Genomic DNA, 7,186 nt, shown 5'->3' on the forward strand with positions numbered 1-7,186 from the left:
GAACTTTTTTTTTTTTTGGTAATATGTGCCAATATTTTCGCAGAACTTTTTCAATATGGATCCATTGCCAGGATCAAGAAGAAAATCAAGAAACATAGGGGCTGGTTTTAACGGCAGCAGCTTTAACTTTCCCATTCACACAACAAGGAGAGAAAAGAGGCGTCGCTCGAGATGAATTTGCAACTCTCTCTTGATTCCAAAAAAGCACACCACAGCGATGGCACTTGAAGCTCTTATCACCAAAATCAGAATATTCCCCGACACCCCCTGCAAAAATATTGATGTGGGATTTTAAAAAGCTGTAAAAAGGGGAAATACCAAGCGCTAATCCAAAAGATGAAAAAAGGCATCACAAAAGCTAACAGAAGTGGCAGACACTTTCTTCTTTTTCTTTGCTACGCAGCTTGACCAACCCATTCTTGACCTGAGGGACCAAACCTAGCTGGGCAGCTTGAAAGGTCATCTGAATTAGTGTTACCAGGCACAACACTCGTGCTTTCAATCTTATATGAATTAAGGGGATTAAATGGCGCAATCAAATGACCAGACATGGATGCTTCTACATGATCCACATGCATATTTCTTTGAAGGAAATCTTTGACATGCGTGGATTGAACCAACGACTCGGAGTTTGGATTTGTATCTCGATGCAGACGGCTTGATGAGCCAACCATAGAAGAATGATTTTGAGCATCCTCAAGAAGGTAACAGGGTAGGTGATGGGAATTATCTGGCGCTGCTGAAGTCTAGTCATGGTCAGAAAGACATTAAAACAGCATAGAGCTGACAGAAACAACATGTCGATAAAAGATGATTCTGTTGTTATACAGAGTAGTTTCTATCATGCAAAGTCTGCTAAGTTATTGCTGTTGTGATATGGTGAATCACACAAACGTTATGAGACACGCTTGATGTGTTGTTTATGTTTTATCTCAAGAACCAATTTTCATTATACGTGCTCCTTGTTCTCCCGTCTATATTATCCAATTCATATCCACCCGAAACAGCAATCGCATGGAATTGCTTACGCTCTTCATCTGGCACCTAAATTAGCTGATGCTGAAAGAAAGCTTAGTAATGTAACTTGACTGGGCATCGAAGCCATTTTGGACTTAGCTTCCAATCATGGAATTCCATGAAACCACATTCTTGTCGGGCATATTATCAAACACTTTCCTTGCATCCTTTAAAATCCCACATTTTCTATACGCGTCATCAAGGCTACTTCAAACGAACACACACCTATCAAATTCCATTTTCACATCCCTATGAACCCCTCTCCCAAAGATAATCCGCTGCAATGCAGCACATGCCTTCAAAATATTAGGTACCACAAAATTATCGGCCAGAATCCCAGTATCATCGTCTCCAAAGACCCATTAAAGCTTCTCTCTGGAAACTCATTCTAAAATTCAAACCAATAATAGCAGCCCAAGAAACACGTTCTTTACACCATAGATATCGGATGTACAAGGGATATATTAATGGAGCCTACCTAGATATTATCCATGTAAATCCACTTAATTCCACTTAATTAAATTCATATAATTGATTGAAGATGAATTGTTAAATTAAAATAAATAAAAAATAAGTTGTTGGTATAATTAATAATTAATTTCACTTAATTAAATTTATATAATTAATGGAAAATGAGTTGTTAAATAAAAATAAATAAAAAATAAGTTGTTAGTATAATTAATAAAGTGTAAGTAAAGAAAAGTTACTGATATAATTTGTAGTATAATTAGTAGTATGATTTATGATATTTATTATTTCATTCTTGTTTATAAATAGGTGATGTATTTAAATCTTAAATAGGTGATGTATTTAATACACGGTAAGATAGAAACAAAAAGAAAGGAGTGAATAAAGAGTAATCTTATAAAATTATAAGGTATTTATGAGAGAATAAATGAGATGTTTTATTCTAATAATAGAAAGATTTTTAGTTATTCTTTTATTATTTAAAAAAGATTTTAATTCTCATATTAACTAGTAAAAATCTTCTATACTTGCTCGTAAATATAGTCTAATTAGATTAACCATATAAATTATTATATGTTTCATTTTTTATTTTATCATATTTTTTATTTTTTATTTTATAATGTTTGCTAACAATTCAACAATTCAGTTATGATTTCAGTGTAAAAAAAGAAAGGCTCTAGGCAAAGGTGGAAGGACAAGGAGCTGTAACTGAATTGAGAGAGAAACAAAAGAATTGCCTCGCAGTTGTAGGATCATAAATTCCTCATCATTGCTTGGAATATGTTATGCCTGCATTCAGTTATGATTTATAAGCAATGCATTTCTTCTACAAGAGGAATGCATTCTTCTGTTACAAGGCACATGGTGTAAAAAAGCAAAGGAAATAATAGCTAAATAACATTTATTCTACCAAGCGCTGCGTATTAATCAAAGGAATCGGTGTGTTTAACAATGATCATATTTTTGAAAGACAGTTACTTCAGTCCTTGCATCTTCATTTCTTCGTTTCTTTTCTTCTTCACTTTCAGTCAAACCTGTGACAATACCCACTCCTGCAAATCGACCTTGTCCTTAAAGAAGAATGTGGGAAACCTCAGCTAACTCCCAAGTGGCATCAGCTAGAGATAAACTCTTCTAGTGAATCAACAGCTGAGTTGTTGCTTAATTGCCTCTTTTAAACCATTCTTTGATCTGAAAGAGCTGGAGGTTGGATGGAATGCTTACGAGGGTTAATTGGCAAGTCCTTCTGAACAATCTTATGAAGAAGGTAGTTGCAGCTTATAAGTTAGAGTTCCAATCTTCTCCATTCTGCGCCCTATTGATATTTTCTGGTTTACTTCTCTGGTAGATAGGACCTTCTCTCACAAATTGTCTAATCAGTCTTTGTTGATGTTCCACTAGAAAAGACCCCCCACCCTCTTGGCAGTCAAGAAGGCTCCTGAATGGCCACCCATAGCAGTGTCAAGGTTTAGGGCACTGAGTTTTGCAGGGTAGGTTTCTGTCCCTCCAATATCTTTCCCTTTTATTGAGATGATTGTTGACCTACTGGTAGTATGGATGTGTTGCAGGATCCTTTATTAGTTCTTGAATAATGGCCCTGAGGTTGGCATCTGTTTCCCAAGTTCTTCTGATAGCTTCCATGATGTCAGTAGAAATGCTAGACATAGCTAATGCAGACAATTCACTGCTAGCGATTTAGATAAGGCATCAGCTGCCACATTTTCCCTACCGCTCATGTATTCAATATCATAATCATAACCAAGTAGCTTAGTTAGCCACGATGTTGAGAGGGGTGAGTTACCTTTTGGTCCATAAGATATTTGAGGCTTATATGGTCTGTCCTGATTTCGAAATGCCTGCCCTAAAAGTAGTGTTTCCATTTTGATACAGCCTACAGTATCCCTCTCATATATGTGGATTATGCTTGTTTTCTAGGTCCCCAAGTCTTGTTGATGAAAGCCAATGTGGATGTCCTTCTTGCATTAAAACCACCCCCATGCCATTACCTGATACATCATTTTCAATGACAAACAACTTGTCGGGATCTGGTAATGCTGGTACTGGAGGATTTCTCATGGCTCTCTGGAGGTGATTGAAAGCCTCAGTAGCTGTAGCATCCCATTTGAAAGCATACTTCTTCAGTAACTGGGTTAAAAGTCAGCATATAGTGCCAATTATCCCTTTACAAAACTCTTGTAATATCCAATTATCCCGAGGAAACTTCTCAATTGTTTGATGTTTTGTGGCATTGGCCAATCCAATACTGCCTGTATTTTCTTTGGGTCCATAGCTACCCCAGCCCTGAGAGATCACATGGCCATGTTCTTGACTTGATCGCTGCAGAATTCGCACTTACTTTCCCTGACAAACAAATTATGAGTTCTAAGACGAACACTAATTGCAGATGCTCCAAGTGTTCTGCCATATACTTACTATACTTAAAGAATTTTATCTAAGAATACCAGTGTGAATTTTCTGAGGTGCTTTTTGAATATTTCATTCATCAAGCTTTGAAATGTCGCAGTGGCCATTGTGTGTATGAAATTCAATTTTGTAGGTATCCTCACGTGCCTTTTTTTTTTATGGTAACCTGATTGTGGATCCACTTTTGAAAACATCACAGCTCCCTTTAGTTCCTCATGCAATTCTTCAACTAGAGGTATAGAAATTAATGTGGAAACTAAAATAAAAATAGACGAAACTTAATTTTAAAATTTCGTTCTCATATCAATTTATAGGAAGAGCTTTTGAATCCTTGCATGAATTGTAGTAGATCCTATGATTCGCCAACCTAAGATTTGGTTCAATAGGTTTGTTTTTTAAGTTGATTGGTAATGACAATATTCCTGAAATTTATTTGTACTTAGAACGAAAACAATTTCTTTAAAAAATGATTATATATTTGAATTGAATGTGCCATTAAGAAGAAAAAGAATTATACCATAGAACTCGGTCAATCCTTTTTGTTGCTAATAAACATGGTCTCTCTCTTCTTCTTCTTTTTTAATATATAATTCGAGTATGATCTGTACAAACAAAAGCATTTGCTTTACATGCAAGATGTGCATTTCTTTCGATCATGAGTTTGCTTCATCTTTTAATTAAGATATTACACGATTGTACGTCATGACACAGATTTAAATCCATCCTGTAGTTCTGTCCCTCATCGGTAGTGATATGCAAGAGAATTTATTTTGAGGGTGTAATAAGATGCATGCACATGCATAAAATTTAATAATAAATATTTGAAGATTCATTCCTTTATTATTTTATTTTTGTTCTTTTAATGTTAAGGATAACAATACGCATGCAAACTTATGCATATCAAAACTATAAATGTTTTAGGTTATTCAAACCTAATGTTTTAACTATTTTTCGGTCCCTATGCAAAAAGAAGAAAATACAAAAAAAAATATTTCAAAAAACCCAAAAAATTAATAATATCAGTGGAAAAAGAATGTTAGAATGCTTGAAAAATGGTCAAAATTGATTGAGGAGGTTTAAAAATACAAAGACTAAAATTTAATAGTATTTTATTGACTAATATCAGTCATGTTGACAATGAAAATTCAATTAAAAAAAAAGTCCAAGATCAAATATTTATGGACTCAGTTAAATTTTATTGAAGGTTTAATTAAATTTATGGAGGGTTTGATTGCAAGAAAATTGATTTTAAAGTTAATTTGGGCTTTAATTAGAAGAAATTAAAGTTTTAGGATCAAATTATAATTTTTAGAGTTAATTTGTTTATATCAAGGGCTTAATTGCATAAATATTAAAGTTTGATGACCAATTAGCGACATACTCAAAGAAAATTGAAATCAAGGACCAAATTAAAAAAAGCAAACAAAATCAAAATTTATCAAGAAAACAAATCTTGGTCACAAGCACACATCCACCAACGGAAATTGGAACTAATCCTTGAAACAAAACTACAATTTATATTCTGAATTTTTATCTTTTTTTTTAATGTTGGTTAATTAACGGATCCGCCGTATAACTAATTCTAACCAATAAACAATCACAATGTCTGCATTAATGATTTAGTTCAATGGCAGCCCTAAGAACTAGATATTTGAGTGTTCTTTCTAAGATTAATAATGTAGTTCTGTCACAATTATCAAGCTTAGTTGCTTCACAAGTTCATACATCACAACTCCGGTTTTGATATCAAACTTAGAAATAAATTGTTCATAATAATAACATAGAGTTCCGCTCTAGCAATTATCAACAACAATCATAGAAAATATGCATAAGAAAACAATCATACTCATTCATAATATAAACTAAAAATAAAAGGAAGAATAAATCTCATGGTTCTTCAAATTCGAAGGTTTGTTGTATCCTTGCAACCAAGAAAAGAGCTTAGCCTTGCATAACTATTGAACAACTACTCTTAAAGAATGAGGAGAGCATGATTTTTGGGTTTGTAGAGGAGAGAATTTATGTTTCTTAACTTCTGGCCGCTACCCCCTTCTTTCCCCTTTTTTTTTATATGCTAAGAAACCCTAGTTCCTAATTTACAAAGTAGTCCTCCCTTAAGTTGACAGTTTACATTTAAGTACTTCAATAACTATTTTCTCTAAAAAGGAGAAATATCCTTGCATGAAATCTTCAAGCTCTGACTTAAAGGAGCTAAATTACTTATATAAAAACTTGGATGACGGTTTAGAAGCTTTAAAATGTAATTTGGACTCATTTCTTCATGAAACCTGATTGCTGGCAGAATTCAGTTGTGGCTGAAATTTGGAGGTTTACAAACCTTTGAGTCAAGAATCCAAAAAAATTGAGTTTGCATCAATTGGACTTCTATAGCTCCAGATATTGAATTTTTAATGGACAAAGGTCAATAGTGGCAGAATACGAGATTTAACTTTGAAGGATGTGATTTTCATGATCTTTCTCTTTTTATTTTTCTTGCATTACATTTCCAGAAAGGTATGGATGCTAGCTTTTTAGTTCCACTAGAATCACTTCATTTTGATCTCTAGAACTCACGTTTTGCACAAAACATCGACTGAATGTCAAATCTGTCAATTATCTCCAATTTACTCCTTTTTGCATTTTTCATCCAAAAATGCCTTCAAAATATAAAACAAAGAATATCAAGGCATTTTACATATAAAACATGGACAAAACATTAGGTAAATGTGGGTGAAACTATCGAATAATATGGTTACATCATGCGTCTTTTCGCGGGGTAAGCTTCTTTCTTTCTTTACTTCATCTTATTTTTATCTTTTTATTGGCATGAAGAACATGAGCAATTCATATTTTGCAGCTAATGAATAATTGAGCGATTACTGTGTTGTGCACAATAACCAGCCAATTATAATATTTTGGGCCAGTACTGGCCCATTTTGCATGTTAGGCCAATGCTGGCCCATTTTATTTTTATGTTATGACGATGCCAACCCATTTTATTTTGATGTTAGGCCAAAGCCGACCTATATTTCATGTTAGGTCGGTGCGGCCCATTTTGTTTTATATGCTGGGTTGGTGACAGCTCATTCCATTTTTTATGTTAGGCCAGTGCCTACCCAATTTGTTTATTTTGGACTGGTGTTAGCCTATTTTGTTTTTATGTTGGACTGATGCTCGCCTATTTTTTTTTATGTTAGGCTGTGCTGATCCATTCCAATTAAATACACTATAACAATATAAATCGGGTATTAAAATACCCAATTTTTGTCAAAAAACA

This window comes from Populus euphratica, unplaced genomic scaffold (assembly GCF_000495115.2).
Source record: "Populus euphratica unplaced genomic scaffold, PopEup_1.0 scaffold455.1, whole genome shotgun sequence".
NCBI classification, from domain to species: domain Eukaryota; kingdom Viridiplantae; phylum Streptophyta; class Magnoliopsida; order Malpighiales; family Salicaceae; genus Populus; species Populus euphratica.